Source organism: Chiloscyllium punctatum, chromosome 31 (genome assembly GCF_047496795.1).
Source record: "Chiloscyllium punctatum isolate Juve2018m chromosome 31, sChiPun1.3, whole genome shotgun sequence".
Classification (NCBI taxonomy): Eukaryota; Metazoa; Chordata; class Chondrichthyes; order Orectolobiformes; family Hemiscylliidae; genus Chiloscyllium; species Chiloscyllium punctatum.
In genome coordinates, this window is record NC_092769.1 from 29150034 (window position 1) to 29176371 (window position 26338).

Sequence of the window (26338 nt, forward strand, 5' to 3'; positions counted from 1 at the left end):
TGGATATTCACAACAGCGTACTCTGGACACTGCGAATGTACGACGCAATCTAAAACCATAAATCACTGTCTCCCCTCAGTTTAAAATTGCAAAATCATTATCTCCTACACGCTTCCTCACTATCTAAGATTGGAATGCTAATCCACCTGACTATCTGTCATTTTCCCAAAATCTCCTTTGGTGAAGGTGGTGATTTTTGGATTCAGCTTTCCAGTTATTACCACCTCTCCAAGGACACCCTGCTTTATCCTCAATCATAGAATAGCCTTTATCCACAATCATAGAATAGAATCCCACCAGTGTGGCAGGAGAGCATTGGCCCATCAAACCCCATCAACCATCCAAAGAGCATCCCACCTGAAGCACTCCATCCTTTTAACACTGCATTTCCCATGGCTGATCCACTGAATCTGCACAATCATGGAGACTGTGGACAAGTCCACACCGACCCGCGGAAGCGCAACCTACCCATACCCCTACATTTACCCCTTACCTAACACTATGGGCACACACAGAAACACAAAAGGCAGCATGTGTACCTGGGTTGAATGAACCTGGACTTAGGAAAATGTGACAACAATCACAGCTAGTTAGAATTACAGAATCCCTTAGGCGCACAAAGAGACTATTCGGTCCATCGAGTCTGCAATGACCTGCTGTCCCACCCTACCTCCATAACCCCACATTTAGCATAGCTAACCCAACCCACCTAACCTACACACTACAGGCCATGTTAGCACGGCCAATCCATCAAACCTGCACATCTGTGGGAGGGTCACATATTATGTCTAAGTGCTCAGGATTGTGGATGAAGGCTCACAAATACTTGAGTCTGACGCAAATCCTCTTTTATTTTCAAAATAAAATCTGGGGGAAACTGCAGCCAGAAAGATTTCCAATTATCTCATGAGGAAGAGAATTCAAAATTCGTGCCCCTGACCCAGGGTGCGCAGTGAAGTCACAGAGGTCTGGGAACCATCAGAAATGTAACAAGTTGTGTGCAAGGTGGGGGTGAGACAAGGACAAAAAGACAGTCTGTCACACGGGGGAAGGCAGGAGAGATTAAATTGCAGAAATGGTAGTCCCTCAAGGCCATGGGGAATGGAGTTAGGGCTGGGAAAGAAACCAAGAAACAAGGTGAGCAGCTGTCAAAGAAATACATTGAAAAAACAGATTATAACAACATAGAGGGCAGAGTTCACAGTCTGAAATTGTTGCTCTCATTGGTGAGTACAGAACGCTGTAAAGCCTGGGTCATTCTATTACAGCCAACACATGCAGGATGGGCCAAGTGGCCTTGATCTGTACTGTAAATTTCTGATAAATTTATTCTGACATTTGGAATTCAGGTCGGATGATGTTCATAAATTCACAAATTGGACTTGACTTTAATATTCTGGAGAAATGTTAAATCAATCACAATGATCCCATTCTGCAGACTTTAGTCCACAGCCCTGCATGTTCCAGCATCTCAGTTAGATCCATGTCCTTTTATTCTAATGTGATGTTGGTTACTGCCTCTGCCACCCCATCAATGAGTTCCTGCTGCCCACCATCTCCGAGCGAAATGAATTCTCCCGTCCCCTTCTTTCTGGGAATTAGTTTCAATCTAAAACCTCCAGTTTCTGACCTCTCAGTTAATGAATAGCTCCTTCCTATCGACTCGATCTGAATTCCTCAGCATTTTATCACTTCAATTAAATCTCAGCTCATCCTCCTTCGAAATCACCCCCAGCCTATCCAACCTTTCCTCAGAGCAGAAATTTTCCAATTGTAGAAACATTCTGATCAATCTCCTGTGTACCCTCTCTGGTGTGATCACATTAACCCTGGAATAAGGGGATCAGAAGTGTGTGCAGTACTTTAACCGTGGTCAAACGAGTGATCCTGACATTTCCAGTGTCACCTCCGTGTTCCTGTGGTTGTCACTCACACAAGAAGTGTCCTGGTTTTCCCACATGGAACTGGATGTGCACTCCACGGGGCTGAGATTCCCTACCATGTGTTTATTTGTTAACTAATCCTAAATTAACTTCAGATTAAAGCAACTTTATCAGCTACCCACCAATCAACTTCTTCCATTATTCTCAAGTCACCTTACTTTATAAAATCTCTTTAAAATTATTACTATCTAAACACAACAGGCTTTAATTTGCTGATCAAGTATTCAGATGTCTCCACTGTTACAGTCACTTGAAGATTATCTTTACATTCAGCTACATTTGGTGAATTGAACACTGATTGTAAATATATGAATATCAAACGGACTTGAGTTTTATGATAATTAATCCAGTCTAACATTCTTGTTGGTTAATATCTTGAAGAGACCTGTCCTCAGAACTCCAGCTGTGCTCTGACTTCATTCACAACTGGATTTGGTTGGACTGCAGATTTAAGATCTGTTCTGTTGTTTCCTGGATTGCTTCACTCTGTCTATCACTTGCTGCTTATGCTGTTATGCACACAAGTAGTCTTCTTTGGGAACTTCATCAGGTTACCACCTCATTTTTAGGTATTCATGCTGCTGTTACTGACATGCCCTCCTGAATTCTCTCAGTTGACTGAGGATTGATACTCTGGTTTGATGGTAAGAGGTAAGTTGGGGGATATGCTTGGCCGTGATTCTGTAAGTTTTGTTGGAGTACAATTTTACTGCTGTTGTTGGAAAGAAAGAGCTAAACTCTTACACTGTTGGCCCCATATACTACATGCAATATCATGAACACTGATAGGCCAAGACATGAAATACGAGCAACACTGTACAATGATGCAGGATCACACCTGCAGTAAGGGGAGTTTAAGATCCAAGTTGACAGAGGAGTAGGGAAAGAAGCGGCTGATCAGATTGTCTCATTCATAATCATAAAGAGACTCTGAGATTATTGTACTGTTGGAGGTGAGGATGGAGGAGGTTGGGGGGAAGGAGAGTTCTTCTACAAAAACTAATCTGCCTGAGAGTTGTGAGATAGAATTGATTGCTATGCATTTAACAGAAAGCTATCCCCAAAAGATAACAAGACTGATGATGCTTCTAATCATCATCAGAAACAAACCCCAGAATACATGGTTCAGAGATGGATGTCAACAGCCAATCAACATCCAACTCCTGCAATCATTGAGCAAACGTATGTGTGATTAATCGGTTCTGATGAACCAGACAATCACGGTTCACTCTGTGCAGATGGACAGCGATGTGGGGAAGTATTGGCCGAGTAGTATTGTCGTGAGACAGTTGATCTAAAACCCCAGATAGTGTTCTGGAGACCTGGGTTCAAAGCCTACTGCAGCAGATGGGGGGGATTTGAATTCAATAAAAAAAAATACTTGTGAATTCAGAGTCCAATGATGACCATTAATCGATTGTCAGATAAACCCATCTGGATCACTAATGCCCTTTCAGGAAGGAAGCTGCCATCCTTACCTGGTCTGGCCTACGTTGTGTCCTCAGACCTACAGCAATGTGGTTGACTCTTACCTGCGCTCTGGGCAATTAGGGATGGGCAGTAAATGCTGCCGGGCCAGCGACACCCTCATCCTGTGAATGAATAAAGGAAAATAAAAATCTGTACCCAGTGCACAACTTTATGAGCTGCCAAAGCCATTGTTCATTACATGGCGTGAAAAAGAGAAAAAAAATCCTTCAACTGTGGCTATCAGTACATTGACTGGTGTCTCAGCAGGATAGATGCCTGAGTGAATCCCATCTCCCCTTCTTCCCCCCCCCACCCCCCACCCACCCACAGCAGGTGAACAACTCCCCAGTCTGACTGGTTTGGCCAATGTGCAGGTGGGATGGGTAAAAAATTCCCTTCTGGCATTCCCCACATTTCCAGAGTCGATCCCTGGTGTGGCTGCACTGGGGTTTTGCCATTTCAGATAAATGTTGGCAGACTGTTACACACACCGTTAGCCTGCCTCCTCACCCCCCCCCCCCCCCCCCCCCCAAAGACCCAGTATAAAACAGTAAACATTATCTCCTGCTGTGGAGGGACAGCCTGTATTGGTCTGAGTAGGAACACTGAGCAGATTTACCTAAATGACAACTTCATCGGTGATCAGAGCAAGTTAAGCAAGTCCAAATAAAATAGATTATAGCACAGAAAGAGACCCATCAAATCCAAGCTGGCTCTCTGTTGCAGAATCCAATATTCTCATTCCCATACGTACCCCAAACTCTGCAAGGTTATTTCCCTCAGAACTGATCTAATTGTTTATATCAATCATTGATCTTCTCTCCTTGCACCACCATAATAGGCAACATGTTCTGCATAATCCCAGCCAATACAGTCAGCAGAAACACTTGCTCATCTCCCGCTGTCTCAAAACCTTACACCTGACCTTAACTCTTGTGCCATCACCTATCGAATGCAGATATTTTTGTCTGCTATATCTAGGTCTGTTATAATCTTATGCAGCTCTACCAAATATATATCCAACTTCTTCACTTCAAAGAAAATCGCAATTTCTTCAAATCAATCCAGTGACGGCATTTTCTTCATCAGTGAACCACTCCAGTAAGTCTGTACGCCACAGTCTGAACATCACTCATATCCTTCATTGTTGATGCCTATTTTGTTCCACAAATCCAGACGATGCAAGTTTTCTGCACAACAGCAGTAGCTTTATTATTGGACAGCCGGCGAGAGTTTCAAAGTGTCTCTAAAGTAGCTGAGTGTCTACTTGTAGAGACTCTTCTTCACAAATCTCTGCCTTACCAAAAAAAGACAGTATATTTAATAGGAATTAGACAAAGGCATATCAGTGCAGAACAGGCCCTTCGGCCCTCAATATTGCACCGACCTGTGGAATTTTCTCAACTCGTCCCCTGCACTATCCCAAAATCATCCATGAGCTTATCTAAGGATTGTTTAAAACTCCCCAATGTGGCTGAGTTGACTACCTTAGCTGGTAGGGCATTCCACACACTTACCACACTCTCTGTGTAAAGAATTTGCCTCTGACATCTGTCTTAAATCTATCACCCCTCAATTTGTAATTGTGCCCTCTTGTGCAAGCTGTCATCAATATCCTAAGAAAAAGACTATCCCTGTCTACCATATCTAATCCTCTGATCATCTTGCATGTCTCTATCAAATCCCCCCCCTTAGCTGCCTTCTTTCCAATGAGAACAGATCCAAGTCTCTCAGCCGTTCCTCATAAGAACTTCCCTCCACACCAGGCATGATCCTGATAAATCTCTTCTGCACCTTTTCCAATGCTTCCACATCCTTTTTGTCATGGGGCGACCAGAACTGTGCACAATATTAAAACTGTGGCCACACCAACATTTTGTATAGTTGCAGCATGATATTGCGGTTCCAGAACTCAATCCCTCTACCAATGAAACCTAACACACCGTATGCTGCCTTAACATCACTATCCACCTTGGTGGCAACCTTCAGGGATCTATGTACATGGACTCCAACATCCCTCTGCACACCCACACTACCAAGAATCTTTCCATTGACCCAGTACTCTGCCTTCCTGTTATTCTTCTCAAAGTGCATCACCTCACATTTAGCTGCATTGAACTGCACTTGCACCTCTCAGCCCAATTCTGCAGTTTATCTAAATCCCCCTGAAACCTGTAACATTCTTCCAAACTGTCTACTACTCCACAGACTTTAGTGTCGAATGCAAATTTACTAATCCATCCACCTATGCCTGCGTCTAAGTCATTTATAAAAATGACAAACAGCAGTGGTCCCAAAACAGATCCTTGTGGAACACCACAAGTAACTGGGCTCCAGACTGAATATTTTCCATATCCCACCACTCGCTGCCTTCTTTCAGAAAGCCAGTGTCTAATCCAAACTGCTAAATCACCCTCAACTCCATGCCTCTGCATTTTCTCCATCGGCCTACCATGTGGAACCTTATCAAAGGCTTTACTGAAGTCCATGTATACCACGTCAACTGCCCGAGTCTCATCGAAATGCTTGGTCACCTTCTCAAAAAACTCAATGAGGTTTGTGAGACACAACCTGCCCTTGACGAAACCATGTTGACTATAAGAAATCAAATTGTTGCTTGTTAGATGATTCTAACTGTTATCTCTTATAATCCTTTCCAAAACCTTTCCTACAATGGAAATAAGGCTCACTGGTCTATAATTACCTGGGTCATCTCTGCTACCCTTCTTGAACAAGGGCACAACATTTGCAATCCTCCAGTCCCCGGGTACTAAACACATAGACAATGATGACTCAAATATCAAAGCCAAAGGCTCTGTTATCTCCTCCCTAGCTTCCCAGAGAATCCATGGATAAACCCCATCCGTCCTGGGAACTTGTCTACTTTCACTCCTTCTAGAATTGATAACACCTGTGCGTAACTAACCTCAATCCTTTCTAGTCTAATATCTCGTACCTCATTTTTGTCCTCTACAATATCCTCCTTTTCCTGTCTAAACACCGATGAGAAATATTTATTTAGCACTTCTCCGATCTCTGCAGGGTCCACACTCAACTTCCCACTTCTGTCTTTGATTAGCCCTATTCCTACTCTAATCATCCTTTTATTCTTCACATACGTAGAGAAACTTTCAGGGTTATCCTTTATTCTGTTTGCTAAAGATGACTCGTGTCCTCCCTTTGCTTTTCTTAACTCTCTCTTTTAATCCTTCCTAGCTGATCTGTAACTCTCTATTGCTTCACCTGTACCATTTTGCCTTATCAACACATAAGCCTCTTTCTTCTTTTTAACAAGAGATACAATTTCTGTAGTAAACCATGATTTACAAACTCTGTCTGTGCCAGTTGGGTCACCCCACAGACATTGACTTTCCAAAGAGAACAATCCAAGATTTTCAAACCTCTCCCAATCTAGGCAACATCCTGGTAAACCTGTTTCCACCTTCCCAAAAGCCTTCACCTTCTTCCTATAATGTGGTGATCAAAACGGCACACAATACCCCAAAGGTGGCCTGATTATAGTTTTATATTCACTCCCCTGACAGAAGAAGGCAAGCCTGCCATTCACCACCTTCACCACCTTCAGGGATCTTTCAGCTTGCAACTGAAGATCCCTCTGTATATCAGGGCTGCTCAGGACCTTTCCGTTTATTGTATACATTCCTCTTGCTTTGTGTCTTCCAAAACGCATCACCTCACACTTGTCTGAATTAAAATATATCTGCAATTTCTCCACAAAACTTTCTGACTCATCTCTTTCTTGCTGTACCCTTTGCCATCATTCTTCACGATTCACAACTTCAAGTTTGTGCCATCTACAAACTTGCTAATTAAATCGTTTACATTTTCAAACTTTTCATTTATATACATTACAAACAACAGATGTCCTAGTTCTGATCCTTGTGGAACAGCACTAGCCATAGAGCTCCAGCCAGCAACATGCCTCTGCACAACTGTTGCTGGGAGAAATATCAAAGAGGAGCCTTGAGTTCTGTGTTGAGCAGCATGACCAACGTTTATTCAGAGCTCCTTACTAATACATGATGGGAGGGGTCCCTCTCTGTCTCCCCCAGGTAAGTCCAGCATTTTGATGTGTTTACTTCATATGTTCCAGTAATATTTTCCTCCTGACCTGAACTCCAGGGTTTGGAATGTCAGCTCGGATATTTCCATGTTTCCTTTGCCAGTCTCTGATTCTCTCAGCTCATGCAGCTGCTTTGCCAGTTCTTTCACAAATGGTTTAACCCTATCCTTGTCATTGCACATCTCCAGCCCTCCCACTACCACACATCTCCGGCCCTCCCACTACCATACCCTGTGGCATCTGCATAGTCCATCCAGTCACTAATTCAAAGGGGGACAGTCCCGTCCGCTTTGCTGGGGTTGTCCTTAGTTTCATTAGGCTGGTGGGGAGTACTCTAACCCATCGCTGTCCTGTCTCTGAGAGAGCCTTAGCCAGACTAGCTTTCAGTGTCTGCGTCATTCCTTCTACTGTCCCAGAGCTCTGGGGGTGGTATGGGGGATGGGATTTCTGTTCAGTACCAAACAGGGCACATAGCTCTTTAGCTATGTTCCCTGTAACATTTGTCCCGTGGTCAGGATCTGCAGGGGAATGCTTCCACCCACTGAGTAAACCTATTTATTAAAACCCAGCAGGATTTCCTTCCCTGGGATTGGGATGGGTGTGTGTGTAAAATCCATTTGTAATTGTTCCCGTGGGCCCCTGGGTCCCTGCTGCTGCCTCCATTTTATTGTTTTCCCTGGCTCACACTGTGAACAGACTACACACCTTCAACAAAACCTTGCTGTATTTCTCCCTGTTCCAGGCAAGGATTGTCGTGGATCATCTGATATTGCATTTTATCCTCCCCAATATGGGCCAGCCCATGATATGTTTTAATAATGTTTGTCTTATACAGTGTAGTGGCACTGCTGGATCATCCAGACTCTGTTGTGTCCTATTACTGCCGCACCTTTTTCCCATTCCTGTTTCTCCTGTTGTAGGACTGTTTCTGGGAATATCATTAAACCTTCCTCTCTCACTTCTGTAGCTACGGCCATTGCCATCTCCTCAAATGTCTGCATTGTTTCAGTCAGTATTTCACATCTAAGATTATTAAAGGATTGGACACTCTGGAGGCAGGAAGCATGTTTCCGCTGATGGGTGAGTCCTGAACCAGAGGACACAGATTAAAATAAGGTGTAGGCCACTTAGAACAGAGTTGAGGATAAACTTCTTCACCCAGAGAATGGTGGGTGTATGGAATGCTCTGCCCCAGAAGGCTGTGGAGGCCAAGTCTCTGGATGCTTTCAAGAAAGAATTGGATAGAGTTATTAAGAATAGTGGAATCAGGGGTTATGGGCATAAGGCAGGAGCAGGATACTGATTGAGGATGATCAGTCATCATCATAATGAATGATGGTGCTGTCTCGAAGGGCAGAAGGGCCTACTCCTACACCTATTGTCTATTGTCTATTCACCTGCCTTACCCACATACTCACTGCTCCGTTGGTGTGAGGTTTCTACTTTCCTTGAGCTATAATCTTCATTATTGCTGCTTCACTGGGAAAGTTAGCTGCTTCCACTAAGTCTCTGACCTATCCTTCATGCTCTACGTGCCCACAGACAGGGTGATGTACCCTCACCGAGCCCAGGCTATCACTTGGTCATGAACTATACCAAAGGCATGCTGTCTATCTGTGTATATGCTGACTCCCTGACACCTGGCTAATGTCCGTGCTTCTGTCAGGGCTCGTGATGGTTCTGCCATTTCTGGGTAATTCTCCAAAAAAGTCCTCCAATAATTAAACAATCCTAAAGTTTGCCTTATCCCCTTCATGGTGTGCAGGTAGATAGTTTTGAAATCATGGTCTTTTGTTCCACTGGGATTGTCCCCCTCCCTTCCTGATTTGATCTTCCTGATGTGATGTCCCAGGTACATCTCTCCCTACCTTCCCACGCTCTATGGGTTAATTTTAAGCCTGGCCTGCCTGACCTGACCCAATACTCTGTGTAATATCCGGATATGTTCTTTCTCTCCAACTGAGGTAATGAGGTGTTGGTAAGATTAAATCGACGAACTCCATCAGCCATGTATCGGTGGGATATACTGGAATATTTTGAGGTCCCTGAGGTAACTGGATCCAGGTCTACTGCTTTCCTCAGACAGTAAATACGAGCTAATTCTGACCGTTCTAGGTCCACAGGAACCCGTTCACGATATCAAGGGCTGAGACTGTATCCTGTTGCAATTTTAATCCACTAAATAAAGTGGTGTGGTTCACCACTGTAGGATACTCTTTAGTGGCAGATTTACTGAGGGAGGTATAATCAATAGTGAGGTGGGATGAGCCGTTTGGCTTCTGTGAGTTAGTCTGGGATACTGTTGGTCTGACTATTCCCTGCTTCTCTCAATCTGTAACTGTCACAATGATTGCCTCCTCAGCCCCAGCTTTCATGGAATCCGGTTTGTGTGGGGAGTGAGAGGGCCCTCGATCTTTACAGGATCTACAGATAATAACCCACATTCCTGTTTGAGTTACCTACACTGCTGTTTGGGTCATAGCTATAACTCCCCAGATTCCCTGACTGTTCCAGTCTCCCTGCAAGGTAACTACTCTGGAGATGTCACCTCTCCTTTGCTTCCTGTCCCGGGCCTGGCCAGGTTGTTCCCATATTAGAGTTTGTGTCTCCGCATCAATAGTTGGTCCTAACTGTTCGAAACTGACAACTCCCAGAATGGTCCCTTCCTCAGTTTCACACTCCCATATTTGAATATATTTTGCCATATCCGTGATCTGCGTCGGGAGAGGTTCATTTCATCCAGCTTCCTCGATTCCCTGTCCAACTGCTCTCATTTTAGTAATTGAGGGGTGAGGGGCAAATCCGTGTCAGTAACTGATATAGATACTCCTGTATTAATCTTTGTTCTGCTGGTTCCCAAACACAGCGTCAATGCATATTCATGTGCCTAAGTGAACACATGCACACACACAATGTGAACATCTATCTCCCTCTCTCTGCCTACGTTCCTTGGCTATGTGCCCTTTCCTGCTTCCCTTGTAACATTGTGGGTCTGGTTCCCCTCCTTGTACTGCAGCTATTCCCCTGTGTTTCTGAGTTTGCCTCAGCTCTCAAGGCCCAATTCAGAATGTGGTTAGAATTATCTCCCACTGGGAGTCCCATGTTTATAATTACAGTTAAATCGGGTCCCAGTTTAAAAACAACAAACTGATGTCATCATCACAGATTGGGGTTTGGTAATCCCCCATGGTCCTTACACACCTCAAGCTTCCTCTCTGTATGATCCTCGATATTACCCTTGGGTCCCTGAGTCACCAAGGTTATTTTAGCCCATTCAGTCTGTCCCCTCCCTAGTGTGTCCCTGCAATATCTGTAAATGCCTGGAGGCACTGATCAGCTGTGATTGGGCGGTGTCGGCTCACACCCTCACCCTCTCATTGCAGAGACAGGTTCTGCTGTACACGTCCGGGCATCTTGGCCTAAAAGATTTTGGCCTAACACCATCATCGGTGAGACTGTACCTCAACTAATTCATCCATATTCTCCCAATAAGGCCCATTATAACCATTTCTCTATCAGGCTGGGTGTTCAGACACCAACATCTATCGTATAGCCAGGTAAACGGTTCAGTTTGGTTTTCTGTCAGTTCGCTTTCTTGTCCCCCTCCTGTCTGTCCAAGTTTGAGCTTTGATGTCCAGTGGTGCCATAGACACGGCCTTCTGGGCCTTACAGGGCGGTGGGTCATCCCACCCATTGCCATCCCTCTGTCCACACGTGGGTGCTTTGTCATCTAACCCGTTCCAGTCAGTGTCACCATCCTCACTGCCTTCTGAGGAGAGTGGGGCACTAGGTACCTCCCCCCACTGTAACTACCACCTGGCCCTTTGGCTTTAAGGCCTCATGTCTGAGAGCCACCACCTTCACTTGTTCCTGTTTCCCATAATAATGTAACATATTCCGTCATTCCTGGAATAAAACAGAACAAAATGTGAATTTGGTTTGACTTGAAACATTAATAATTTGACATTCACTTTACATATTTTTAAAGGGGAAAATTCTACTGTGATTATTTAAGTGAATTTAACGTGATCATACAGTGAAAATAACCCTCATAATCAACGATAATGAATGAACTGAATAATATGTGATTATTTGTACAGGTTTTGCATTGAAAATTCAATTTTATTTAATGCTTGTCACCCATTACACCATGGGCATTGTTATTAGGGAATAAAGTAATGGAAGGATATCAGAGAAAATAAATAGACTTTAATTTTAGCTTCACTGCAATAATGAACCAAAACAATATTTGGAAATATGGTTGAACTACATAACAAAGTTTCCAGTGTCATTATTGATATGAAAATTATTTTAGTTTGCAAGTTGTTTTGCACTAAGAATAATCGGAAATGAATTGTGATTATGAATTGACCATTTAAAATATATTTTGAAGAGAATAATCAGATGTTTTGGAGGAAATTAGGAAAGGAAATAAATATGTATACATTGGTATTAATAGTTTTAAAATATTTAGAAGTTGACTGGAATTATTTGATTGAGAGAGGCTGCATGATTATAAAGACTAATTCACCTTTTTCATTGCATTGTTGGTTTCATAGAATCTGTTGTGGTCTAAGCTCTTGTTGTGTGCAATGGACTGTCACTAACAGCTTAATTAACCTGCGAGTCCCTGATCAGGTTTCCTTTGTCTGTAAATCAGTCTGTAAGTGAGGGACACACCTGCTTTTCTGAGGGGAAACTGAGATTCTTTTCAAAGGAAATAAGTGACAGTTCTCACTGAGAATGTTTTCTACCACACACCATCAGCAGGGAAGGGTTTTTCTGAAGAATTTCATTGTCTATCGAAAATTGATGGTACCTGTGTTTGTCAGTATGTGGAGGATTCAGGCCCTTTAGATTAAATTAGATTACTTACAGTGTGGAAACAGGCCCTTTGGCCCAACAAGTCCACACCGAACCGCCGAAGTGCACCCACCCCATACCCATTCCCCTACATTTAACACTACAGACAATTTTAGCATGGCCAATTCACCTAACCTACACATTTTTGGACTGTGGGAGGAAACCAGAGCATACGGAGGAAACCCACGCAGACACGGGGAGAATGTACAAACTCCACACAGTCTGAGGCGGGAATTGAACCCGGGTCTCTGGCGCTGTGAGGCAGCAGTGCTAACCACTGTGCCGCCCACCACCACATCGCATGTTTATACAAGCAGTTGGTTCATTCTGTCTTTGCCAAGAATGTTGTTTACTTTCCCCTTTTCCTGTGATTCTGCAGGTTAGAATAGTCTGAGAGTCAATAATGTTCAATAACTGAACATTAAATGATTTTGACTCTAACAGAGCAGTGGCCTTGTTTTCAGCTCATTATTCACTTTCCATTTCCTGGTTGTGTTGAATGTTACAGAAACAGGCTCTGAGCAATGTTTCCATTCCCTTGTGTTGGAGTCACTGACAGCCACGTGATCAGTCAGTTTCAGGCTGATGGATCAGTTTCTCTGTCCTATTAGATGGTGGTCACTTGCTCAGTTTCCGATGGCTCACCTGAGCTTCAGTCCATCAGCTGCTGAAACCCTGCATCCAGCATTTGTCCCCTCTCACCGTGACTAATCCAATACAGTCCCAGCTTGTCTCCCACATTCACCTCCACATACTCATGATCACCTCAGATTCTACTGTCTGTGTTCTTGCAGCAAGTTGTGTAAGACACCTACTTCAGTTTTAACCTGATCTATATTATGTTCAGGAAGATCATTTCAAAATGTGGTTCACTGCCTCTTCAGGACCTTCCTGAAGAAGGGCTTATGCCCGAAATGTCGATTCACCTGCTCCTTTGATGCTGCCTGACCTGCTGTGCTTTTCCAGCAACACATTTTCAGTTGTAATTGTAGTAACCAGTTAATTACAAGTTACTGTCAAAATATTTTAAGAGAAGCTGCTCTTGGTGGAAATGCTGCTGGTTGATATAAAAGAGGGCTGTTGATGAGAAAGTTGAGCAATGTAAGATTCTTTTATCTTTGTTAATAAGAAGAGGCAGAGATTGTAGCTAGGACATCCACAATCATCCACCCTCACCATCACTGATGCTCAGTAGCAGCAGTGCCAATCAAGCGGGCTGCTTTATTCCGGATGGTATCAAGTTTCTTGAGTGTTGTTAGGGCTGCACTCATCCAGGCAAGTGGGGAGTATTCCGTCACACTCCTGACTTGTGCCTGGTAGCGTTTGGACAGGATTTCAGGAGCCATGAGTTAAATTACTCTTGTAACCACTGTGTTTATGTGGTGGACAGGATTGCAGGAGCCAGGAGTTAAATTACTCTTGTAGCCACTGTGTTTATGTGGTGAGACCAATTCCTTTCCTGATCAATGATTATCCACTGGATAATGTTGATAGTGGGTGTTCAGTCATGGTAACACCATCGAGTGTCAAGGGATGGTGGTTAGGTTATGTCTTATATGTGATAGCCTGCATTTGTGTGGCATGTATGTTACTTGCCACCTGTAAGCCCAAGCCTGGATATTGTCCAGATCTTGTTGTACTTGGACTTGGACTGCTTCAGTACCTGAGAAGTAAATTATTTATTAACATTAAATAGTCATGAGATTATGCAAATTCCTTTTTCTATCAAATATCATGGACTGTATCTTGTGGTCACTCTCATATTCACTTTCATTATCTTTTTATTTTCTTCTTAATTCAGGCACAAATGTTTGAACATCGATCAGTATAAAATTACATAAATTAAAATCACATCACATGTTTCTACAAGTAAACTAATTGAATGAAATACATTACTTCTGTATTGTCTGCATTTTGACAAAAAAGAATTCTCTTCAATAACTATTGAATGGCTCATTTATTGTCCTCAATCCATCAATCGAGGTATTATATTTCAGTCTTCAGTTTACCGATCTTAATGTACATCTAATCAACATCAGAGCAAAGTGTTTTTAAAATATTGAGTCAATTTATTTGTTCAGAATACAACATTTATTAGGAATTCACTATCCTTATAATAATGGCAGAATAATTTGTTTGTCTTTCTAACGTGTATCGTCAGAACCATACATTATTTTAATCCATATTTTAATTTAATCAATTGAAACAATACTATTGTTTTCAGGTCAACTATCCCACAATGGAACCAATCATTTTGCATGCAACACGCTTTGTAAACTGACTTTTGCTCATTTGAATAATCACAGTAATCTCAGCCTTATGAATTCAGAAAACTGTAACGACTTTTCACTGCAATAATTCCTGTTCATGTCTGCACATTACACAGTCATGTAGCAAAATTAAATTTCTCCTTCTTACAAGTGCACTGATAGATTTTCGAAAATCTAAGTGTTGCTAATATCTAATTATTGTTCAGTTCAGTAGGGGGTATAAATGTGTAATAATGGCTCAGTACATGAAGTAATGTGAAGATATTGCAATGTACAAACTCACAATGATTGTGAATATCAATTTTTATTTTAACCATGGAAACACAGTTGAATTGATTAAATTATATTTCACTTCAATGCTCACATTCATTGTATTTCTAATCACAATAAGAGCAAACTATTTCATGTGACAAAATTATTTAAAATTCATGTCACTTTTTTATGGATACAAAATAGAATTAACACCCGGTTGTTCTTTCCTTTACCAATCACAGTGAAGTTTGAATTGTAGAATGCTAGATTGATACAGCAGGGAAACAGGCCATTCAGCCTAACTTGGCATTCCGGCCAGGTTTCCTCAACTAAACTAGTCCCATTTCCCTGTGTTTATCCCATACCCCTTTGGACGTTTTCTATCCAATAAACTGTCCAAAAGTCTTTTAGATGTTGTAATTGTACCAGCCACTGCCCTTCCTCTCACAGCTCATCCCAATATGTGAAACACACTGTGTGGAAAAGTTGCCCCTCAGACCCCTTTTAAATCTTTCCCCCTCACCTTAAATATTATTTACAGCGTAGAATCTTTAAGACTGCAAAGTTATTAAAAGTTGAGAGGTATTTAGAAGCAGCGTAATAACATTCATACTTTCATCAGTGATGTGAAGCAAATAAATTCAAGATGTTGTGATCATTATAATGAACAACAGTTGCAAGTTGAGACAATGTTGATTGAAAAGCAATTCAGTCGACACTTAGGTATTTTCTAATCAACTCTGAGGTGTTTTGACACATCTCTGTTGAAGGTGGGAATTGAACCCATGGCTCCTGGTCTACTAGTACACACATTACCAGAGCCCTCCATAATATTCACATGCAGGAAGGGCACATACTTACTGTGTTTATTCACAGGGCAAACTGCTCAGATATTTATTGTTATAATTGGACTCGGATTGTATTAGACAGTTCCATTGTGTAATGGACCGATAAAAAGAATTAGTAATTTCTAATAATGATGGAACGAAGCAGCAATGGTCTTAATTAAACATAAATCTCATGATAATCAAGTAAGTCAATTTGTTTGAAGCAGTTATTCATCTGCATAAATTAAAATTAACCTGCTTTTTATTGCACATGAATTGGAAATAAAGCATTAGTCATTCAATGTGACTACTCAGCGAAAAACAACTTCCCTCATTTTCAAAATAATGTGATTTCTAAGAATTCAAGATTTATTGTAAAAGCATAGAACAAACATTTGTTAAATCTGGTTTATTTACACAAGGAACACGTGAATTTAAATAATGCTTCACATGAAAAATACTTAGCTCTTATTGTAATAATCAGAAATGTAGCAATGTTGGAATTGAAGTGAAATACAATCAATACAAGAACGTAAACAAAACTGTGGATGCTGGAAATCACAAACAAACTCAGGAATTGCTGGAAAATAACTCAGCAGGTCTGGCAGCATCTGTGGAGAGAGTTAACACTTGGGCCGAGAGACCTTTCTTCAGACTGCACTTTTTCTTACAACCAATTCAATCCAGCTAAGATTCGACACTGAAAATTATTTTTGCTAAGATTAAGAGATTGTAGAGTGCAATATTGTTTGTATCAGTTGATGTACTGAAACATAGTTCCACATATACAGCTGGAGATATTGGATTTCAACAATGATTACCGGTTAGATTTTGGTAATAATTAGTTTTAAAATGGCTGATAACAAAATTAAGAATGATGAGAAAACTCTTATTGCAATGTAATTGTGCAATATGTTGGGAAAAAAATGAAATATTTATGTAAAAAATAGTTAGCAATCTCTTAATTGATAAGACTGGTTAATGATCCTTCCATTAATACGAGAATTCAAATGAAAGAGAATGAGAGAGTTAGAATGAGTGTTGGGTGAGAGAACTTTGGTTGATTGCAGGTGTGTTGACCTGAAAAGAATGTCAGTATTTCAATATGATACTGGCTCTAATAAATAATGGATTCAACGAAAATGTTAATCTCGTGATCGTGTGATAATTGAAATAACAATTAAATAATATTTAATGTGAGAACGCAACACTTAAAATGATACAATATTTTCAAAGCAGTTTGTACTGGATGTTCATTAAGATCAATAAACTCAGAATTAAAATATTGGGTTAATTTTTTAAAAAATCACACTTTAGAAGATTATTCATCAGAATTATTCTGTCTTTGAAAAAACCTCATTTCTTCAAGAATTCTGCATTTCCCTCATTTTCTGTCTTTTTTTCCACAGGGATCTGTACTGGAACCCTTCTGTTTGCGATGCAATTATATAGAAGTGACATGGATTAAAATCTAATTGGGTGAGTTAATAAGTTTGCAGATGATATAACGTTCAGTGCAGTTGGGGACAATGTAGAGTGTTGTCAAATAATGCAGCAGGAAAAAGATAAATTGCAGATATGGGCAGAGTAATTAAAGGTGAAGTTTAATCCATACAAGTGTGAGGTGTTTCACTTTGGAAGCTCAAATGTTAAAAAAAAGTAGATAGTTAATGGCAGGACCCTGACAGCTTTATTATTCAAAGGGATCTTGGCGTTCAAGACCATGGTTCCCTGAAAGTGACCATGCAAGTAATTAGGTGGTTAGGAAGGCAAATGGCATGCTTGCCTTTATTGGTCAGGGAACTGGTTACAAGAGTCAGGAAGTCATGTTGTAACATTTTAACACTTTGGTTAAGGCATACTTAAAGTATTGTATTCACTTTTGTTCGCCATGTTCCAGGAAGGGTATGGAGGCTTTGGAGAGGGTACATAGGGTGTTTATCAGGATGCTGCCTGGATTTGGAGAGGCGAGAAAAATTCAGATTGCTTTTTTGTGAAGTGGCAGAGACTGGGGGAAGACTTGATGGAAGTCTGTACAATCATTAGATACGTAGATAGGGTTGACGGTCAGAAAGTTTTTCCCAGAGTTGAAGCATCAAAAACTATGTGACATGTGTTTAAGGTTAGGAGGGAAAGTTCAAGGGGCATGTAAGGGGCAATTTGTTTTGTACACAGGGAGTGATTGGTGTCTGGAATGAACTTCGAGGGTTGGTGGTGGAAGCAGATACATTAAGGCTCTTTAACGTTCATTTCGATAATTTGGAAGGGTATGGACCAAGGGTAGGCAGAAGGGATGAGTTTCTTTTACATTATGTTCAGCACAACGTTCTGGGCCAAATGGCCCATTCCTGTGCTGTACAGATCTTTGAGAGAAAGCTAATGTCTATCTCATATGACATTTCATCTAATCAATATTTAGCCACTGGTGTCAGAAATAGGAAGGAAATAAGTAGATAACGAACTTGACTACAAACTAAAAATATAGTCAATTAAATTTACAGAGGTAATTTTTTGATATTTGTTCTGAATTATCAGATTAGCAACTTTGATGGAGATGTGTTTAAAATGTTTGCAGTTATTGATGTTCTGACCCAACATTACCCATGTTAAACTGAAGATTGGACCAGAAACCTGTTAGAAAACTTGAAAATATTCAGCAAGGTGAGATGCACATCATAATTTCTTACTGCCTATACTACAATAACAAAATCTTTCAGGTCTACACCAAAAAGCATTGATTTCCAGCCAATGCTCATTATAAATATCTGAATGATACTCGTTTCAACAATCAAAGTAATCTCAGCCTCATCGATGAAGAGATATCTTACACATTTCACTAATAATTACTGTTTATGTTGACACATTGCTCGTTCAAACATTAATGAGATTTCTCATTAATATTCAGTTCAATGATAGCATATTAATAATTTAGTTATGGTTAATATCTAATAATTGATCAATCCAGTAAGGGATATAAAGTGGAATTATGGCTCAGTACATTAACTGATGGAAAGATATTGTTGTGTTCACTCTCCCAATTATTGTGAATATCGATGTGTATTTTGATTTGATTTGATTTGATTTTTCTTCAACATGAAGATTTATTGTATTTCTGATCAAAGTAATAGTTAAATATTTTAAAGCTAAAATAAATTCAAATTTGTGACTTTTTTGTCAACAAGAAAAAAGAATTTACATGCGTATGTTCTTTTCTTTATCAGTAAATTTTGAATTGTTGGAAGTTTTACATGTGTGTAAGGAAGGGGAGCTGCCTGCAGCTGAATAGTCACATTGAATATTTTTTTTTGCGATTACATCCTGCTGCTAATCATTCTAGTTATCTTTTCATTTCAGGAAAAACTGCTTTAAACATATTCCGCAGTTGAATTTTGCATGAATTTACAATAAGCGCATGGTATGTGTATTTATCTTTCTTTCAATTGCCATGATTTTAATTTTTAAGTAAGAGCATATGTGCTTAGTACCATATCACAGCAAACCCGTTTGGAAATATTGAATCACTTAATGTGTCAGTGTTCTAAAATAGATTACTAATTCATTGTTAGTTCAACAATCACACAGTAATTTAATGTAGGTTTTGTAACAAATATCGTGAGATTCACATTTTAATTTAAATCATTGTTTCGTAGTGCCAATTTTACAAAGAAAACATTATCTTTTATTCCAGGTCAACACAACCACAAACCAAGCAATGATTCCTCATCCAACACTGACAGGAAATATCTGATATCTTCTCATTTGAATGTTCACAGAAAGCATTGGATTCATATTCAGCCTTACAAATGAAGATACGTCTGATTGTTTTAGACTCCAATTCTACATGTTGCAGATTGTAATATGACATTTCTAATCATTTTAAGATTACAATGACTAGGTTTAACACTAATTGTTACTTATATCTAATATGTAATCATTGATCAAATCAGTATAGTCGGCTTTAAGTGTGGAATTAAGTCTCAGTGACGTAAGCATATTGAATGGTACTGTTTCCTAATGGTTGCGAATGTTGATTTTTATTTTAATGCTGAAATCCTCATTGATTTGCTGCTGTAGGGAAGCCCCGAGCAGCCTGCCTTGGAATTAAAACACAAAATGGTGGAGGGGAGATAAATAAGACGAACAGTCTGTTTCAGTCTTAAGTTAAAAAAAGAACATTTTGTACAATCCTACTCCAAGTCCATAAGTATGCTATTCCAGACAGTCATATTCCAGATAGTGATAAGAGAATGCAGGCACACCGAAAAATGACCAACCCTGACTTTCATAAATGAAAGAATAATTGTCCCAGTGAATGAATAAACACCAACTGCAGGATAGAGCCCAGCTAACTTCCACAGCGGCTGTCAGGGAAACAGACAGGGTTTGATTGTCAGAAATAGTTACTATTTTAAAGTTGCTCAGAACATTTAAAAAATTTCTAATTACATATTCTTGAGAATCGTGAATAAGGCATAGTGAGAGGCCCAAAGGACTGCAGCAATTAATTTTGTAATGTGAGGAAATAAAATGCACAGAGATCCCAAGGCCTGGAGATTATAGCACCTGTAAAACACCATGAAGCAATAGGAAGCTCAGGCTATCCATAGCGATGTTCATCCAAGATTAGATGTTCTACAGGATCGGGTGTCTGTATCATGAGGGAAGGACTGTAACCACATTGCATGTGGACATTGTAATACAGAAGGTGTGTAAAAATACTGCTTTTTCCTGTACACGTTACATTGTGTCATGGACCTCCCTTCCTAGATTGGCCTCGGGGGATGATCCCTGCATTAACTGATTGCAGCATGAGTTCCACTTGCCTGAGTTCGGCCTATCTCCTCAGTCTTCATTCCCTGTCAGGGGAAATCACTCCGACTGCTATGGTGACGTTTAAATTCAATACAAACACTTATTATCTGTGAAATTATTCCTTGCAGAGCGATATCATTTTCATGTTAATTTTTTTAATTTTTGTTTTCAAGAAAACAATGGAGGAACATCCATTTGTTATTTAGTTCAACTTATACTAAATTTTAAATTATTGAAAGGACTACACATGTGGGTGGCGGGGGGAAGAACGATTCTTCAGCTCAAATGTCACATTAAGTGACAATTTCCGTTTTTCAAATCATGTGACCTCCAAAATGATATTTATTTTAATTTCATTTTGAGGTAGTTTTATTTTCTTCCAACATTAGTTGTCAATGAACAATAATCACAATTATTAGTTTTTTGCTACAAAATGACTTCCTGTACCAAATGTCATTAACTCGATGTTTAGTTCATAATAATGCTCACTTTCCCATCCTCATTATTTTCTTCCTCGTTCTGACATTTATCTAAACATTTACATTAATAAAATAGACACGAACCGACCAAACAAAAGTCGAACGATGTTCAATTGTTGCTGAGATTTTTTAATTATTAAAACCACGTTTTATATTTTAATTTTCAGTTTATTAATCTTAATGAATATACAATCGACATCAGAGCAAAGTGCATTCAAAATATTAAGCAATTTATCTATCAGGATTTTAGAAACAATTGTCAATTACAATAATTACGCAATACTTTAACTTAGGCTTTATAACAAGTACAATGTGCTTTTAATATCTTGCATATTTCTTAGTGTGAGTGCTACAACATTAAAACTTGTTTGATAAGGCCAATACACCCACAAAAGACCAATAATTGCCATTGCAACATCATTTGTAAATATCTGACTTTTGCTCATTTGAAAGATCACAGTCTTCTCAGCCATTGAAATTCAGAGAACACCAGTTCATTTACACTGCAATATTTCTCTTCATTTCTTAACATTACTCAGTGGAATAGTAAGAGGAGATACCTCATTATTCTTAAATTCATTAATAAAATATTTCAAATTGATTTGTTGCCAAAACCTAATAATTGTTCAATTCAGTAAGGGGTGTACATGTGGAACTATGATTTCATATAATAACTAATGCAAGGACATTGCAATGCACAATCACTCAATCATTCTGAATATTGCTTTTCATTTTAAACTTGGAAACACTTTTGAATTGATTTGATTGGAAATCATTTCAATATTAACATTTATTGTGTTTTTAATCACAATAACAATTGAATATTTTTCACGTGCAAAATCATTGAAATCCACATGAATTTTTTGAAGCACACAAAAAAGGGTTGGCATCTCTCTTCTTTCATTAAACAACCACAGGAAATGGTGACTTCTTAGAAATCGTATATTTCAGAAAGAATGAAAGTTGAATAGGCACATTGATTGACCAATTCATCATTTTGTTCCAATTTACGTGTAGATCAAAAACATTGTAATTTACATTTCAGAAAATGTGGAACCTATGAACATATAGAATAATTATATTCATTTTTATTTATAATGCACAGTAATCACACAATTCTGTCAAGTTGTCGTTCCACAAGTGATCATAAAAATCATGTTAAATTAAGACATTTGTTAACACCCATCATTATTGTAAATTACTACTGAATTTTCAGAAGATTGCACACAGTATCCAACCATTTAATTCCAATCCAGTTATCACAATAAACATCTGATTAGTTTTCAGCCCTGCCCAGCCTGGTTGGGAATGTTATGAAGGAATCTTGTGCAACTCTGGTCGTGTCTCTGTTACCAGACCAGAGGATACAATTTCAATTCCCATCTTGCACAGAGCTGTGCCAGAGCAGCTCTGAATGCGAGAAGAAAATATCTAAGAATCGAATGAATTGCCTTTCAATTCAACATTAGATATGTTTTCATTTGTTGTTCATTCCAATAATCACTGTATCTGCTATATATTTTCTTCAGTCCGCTAATAACAGAATGTATCAAATTCCACTCAATCAATATTCTTTGCAAAATATTTGATAATGTTGCACTCACAAAGATGAAATATACAAAGTAAAGATATTCCTTGATTTTCTTTTGTTCTGAAGAACTGAGTTCAGACTGCACATAGAACTTGATGCTTCAAAGGGATAAGTATGAGAAAAAAAATTAAGTTCTCCTTCAGTTAAATAAACAAATGCCACTTCCTACTATATATCAATTTTTAGTTATTGATCTGTTTATGAGTTGTCTGAAATTTGCTTTTAGTTTTCCATTCATCTATTTATATTGAATGTAAGATTGAAATGTTGTGAAAATATCCGAGTGCATTCATTTGAAAATTGAATTTGCATATTTCTCTCTAATCCAGTTTATTGCATGATGACTTAACACTGTTTTGTTCAGCAAACCTCATGAATACATAAAAATTGTCTCATCTTAAATAAGATCTTTCACACCCAGTTATCAGTCTGTTCCTAATTCATGTAAATATCTAAATTTATTGAAATCAATGTTCACACAAAACAGTGCACATAAAGCGACATAAAGATATTCATCATCAGCTGATTACTATTCAGTGGAATAACCTGAGTGAGTATCTTATTGTTTCTAGGACAAATGACAACAGTAAGCATTTATTTACTATTCTATGCAGTTAATGCAATTGATGTGCTATATTTCAGCTCAGTCGTTAATGTTGATTTGTATTGTTTAAACCAATAATTCTACTTTATCCCGGATATTGACTATACTACAATAATGTTGGGAAGCAAATCTTTGTCAATATAACAATCTTTAAGCTCCTTTTTTGTTGTGTGTGTACAAGAGACAATTCAAATTATAACCATTTTTATTACAAATTGAACAAATACTGCATTTTAAATTTGTGAACTTCCCACATTTTTGCAAAAGGGTTAGTCTTCACTGTATATGTCACATTAAAAAACTGCTAGTTCAAATCATGCGTGCTACAAAATGATTATTGTTTTCATTTCATTGTAAGAAAAGAACTGCTTTGACCATGTTGATTTTTTGTCATTTCTATTCCAACATTATTCATCATTGTACAAAAATGACAATATTATTAAAATCGCACATATCATTGACTACATTGTTCAGTTTCAAGCTCACTTTCATGACTTACTAATTCTCTTCCTAATTCTGACACAAGTCTTTAAACATTGATCATAATATTGATCATATAAATTGATGTAACATATCTCTACAAGGAATCCAGTGTATGGAAATTCACAATTCTTGTATTACGTACATTTTTTACTTAAAAAAATATTTTTGCTCCATAATCACTGAATGGCACATTTTTCTTCAATCCATAAAGCTAGGTACAATGTTTTATTCCTCAGTTTACTGATCTTAATAAATATCCAATCAACATCACAGCAAAGTGCTTTTGAAATATTGATTCATTTTAATTCTTCAAAAGACAGCATTCATTATCAAGTCATTGCCATTACAATAATGGCACAATTATTTATAAAAAAAAGTCTTTTGAACAAGTATAGTGAGATTCACATTTAGATTTAATTCATTATGTCTTAGTGCTAATAGTACAGTATGAAAATACCTTTATTTTTCAGGTCACCTACCCCACAAAGGAACCAATGACTTCCCATCCAACGTTATTGCAAATATCTGATGTTTGCTCATTTGAATGATCACGGTAATCTCAGCCTTAAAATTCAGGAAAATGTAATTACTTTTCACTGAATTAATTCCAGTTCATTTCCAGACATTGCTCAATCACTTGCAAAAAGAGATTTTTCATTATTCATTAATGCATTGACAGACTTTGATAATTCAATCGTTGCTGATTTATAATAAAAAATAATAATTATTCAATCTAGTAGGTTGCGCAAATGTGGATTTACGGCACAGTACATGAACCACTGTAAAGAGATTGCAGTGCACAATCTGTCAATCATTGTAAGTATCAATTTTTATTTTACCTGTTGAAACATAGTTGAATTCAATTAATTATATTTAACTTCAATGCTCACATTTATTGTGTTTGTAATTATAGTACGATTTACGGATGTTTCATGCAACAAAATCAAATGAAAAAGAATTAGCATCTCTTTTTTCTTTCATTCAACAATGGCAATAAATTTTGATTTTTTAAAATTTTGAACATTTTTGAAAAGAAGGGATATTGTCTTCAGTTGAATTCTTGCGTTGACTCACTAATTCACAATATCCGCTACTTATTCTCTTTGGGTTCCTATGAAAAGGAATTAGCTAGTTCTTCTGATTGTAAATTCCTGGAAAATATTTGAGAATGTTGTGGTTTTAAAGGTGACAAGTCTAAGTGATCGTAAGTCATCAGTCATTTTGTTAGAAAGAGCTTGATTCAAACATTTCGAACACACACACACATTGTTATTCTGCTGTGTAACAAGGGGGAAAACAAGTCGCTTTCTTCAGCGTTAAGTAAATATATGCCACTTTGAAGTGTTCATTAGTCAGCTAATTACCGACATTTGTTATTAAAAATTGCAATTCATCTAAATATTGTTATGACCTTTGATCAAATTAAACTTTTAATTATTGTTTATACATGAATTGCCGGGATTTTTTTTTATTTCCATACACCTATTCGTATTGAATGTAAGATTGACATACTTTGACATTATCGGAGAGTGTTCATTTGAAACTTATTTTTTCGTATCTTTCACTGATTTTACTTATTGCATAAGATTACATGGTACCTCAGTGTTTAACAATGCTGCCTCACAGCGCCAGGGACATTGGTTTGATTCCCTCCTCGGGTGACTGTGGGGACTTTGCACGTTCTCCCCAAGTGCATGTGACTTTGCTGTGGTGTCCTCCCACAATCCGAACATATGCAGGTTAGGTGAGCTGGCCATGCTAAACCGCACGTTGTGTTCAGGGATATGTGTATTAGTCAGAAATAAATGTGAAGAAATATGATCGGGAAAAGTGTTTGGGTGGGTTACTCTTTAGAGGGTCATTTTTTTCAAACAAATGGCCTGTTACCACGCTGTGTTTCATAGCGTCGCGAGTATTAAGGTGCGCCCCGAGATCTAAGCCATGTTGGAACTGAAACGGAGGAAGCGACAGAGAGGCTACAGAATGACATCGCATCCATTTAATTTTCTTTAAATCACTGCCGAGCAGGAAAATGTAAACGGGGAGGGCGAGTGGAGAAGTGAGGCAGTTGCAGCTCTGAGAGTGTAAATTATTTCATTGCTGTTGCTGATTGAATGAGCCACTAACGTGCGAACTGCTCCAAAACATGATTCAGGACCTCCGGTGCCAACTCTCGCGCGTTGAATAACGACAGACAGCTTCCAAATGAAGCCTTTCAGAGACGACTTTGGGGTACGTTTGACAGACAGACAAGTTCAGGAATTCGTGGTGCGCTGTGACACCAGCGCATCAGCTTCTTCCCTGCCTTTGAACCGGGCCGCCTGCGCAAGGAATGCAAATGCGGTACTGCTTTTCGTGGAAGGATCAGAACGCGGCAACTACACTCTCAAACAGAATGGCATATGATCAGAACCAGGTTGGAGAAAAACTTTATAATGCTTTGCACAGTAATTAAACGGAGTTGCCTTGCATTTCACTACGAGAGCAGATTCGTTCAAGCAAATTCGAAGGCAGGTTTGCAGATGGGAAAGCAAGCAAGGAAGCTCCGTTCTTGTGCATGTGAAAGGCTGCACTTGAAAAAGAAAGCAGTTTCTGCCCAGTTTCGAACTGGGGACCTTTCGCGTGTTAGGCGAACGTGATGACCACTACACTACAGAAAC

At 39.0% G+C, this 26338-nt stretch overlaps 1 long non-coding RNA gene and 1 other non-coding gene across 2 annotated transcripts in view; one reads left to right on the forward strand and one right to left on the reverse strand.

The window, feature by feature from the left end:
* The window catches only part of LOC140456807 (uncharacterized), a 41062-nt gene extending 21523 nt beyond the window's left edge, over positions 1–19539 (forward strand). Inside the window, exons 6-9 of the long non-coding RNA XR_011953143.1 lie at positions 17119–17188; positions 18285–18370; positions 19064–19124; positions 19398–19539. This is a non-coding gene — a long non-coding RNA (uncharacterized lncRNA). The remainder of the gene's footprint in view (positions 1–17118; positions 17189–18284; positions 18371–19063; positions 19125–19397) is intronic.
* A 6726-nt stretch (positions 19540–26265) lies between these two features.
* On the reverse strand, positions 26266–26338 carry trnav-aac (transfer RNA valine (anticodon AAC)). Its single transcript has one exon. It is a non-coding gene; the product is annotated as a tRNA-Val (tRNA).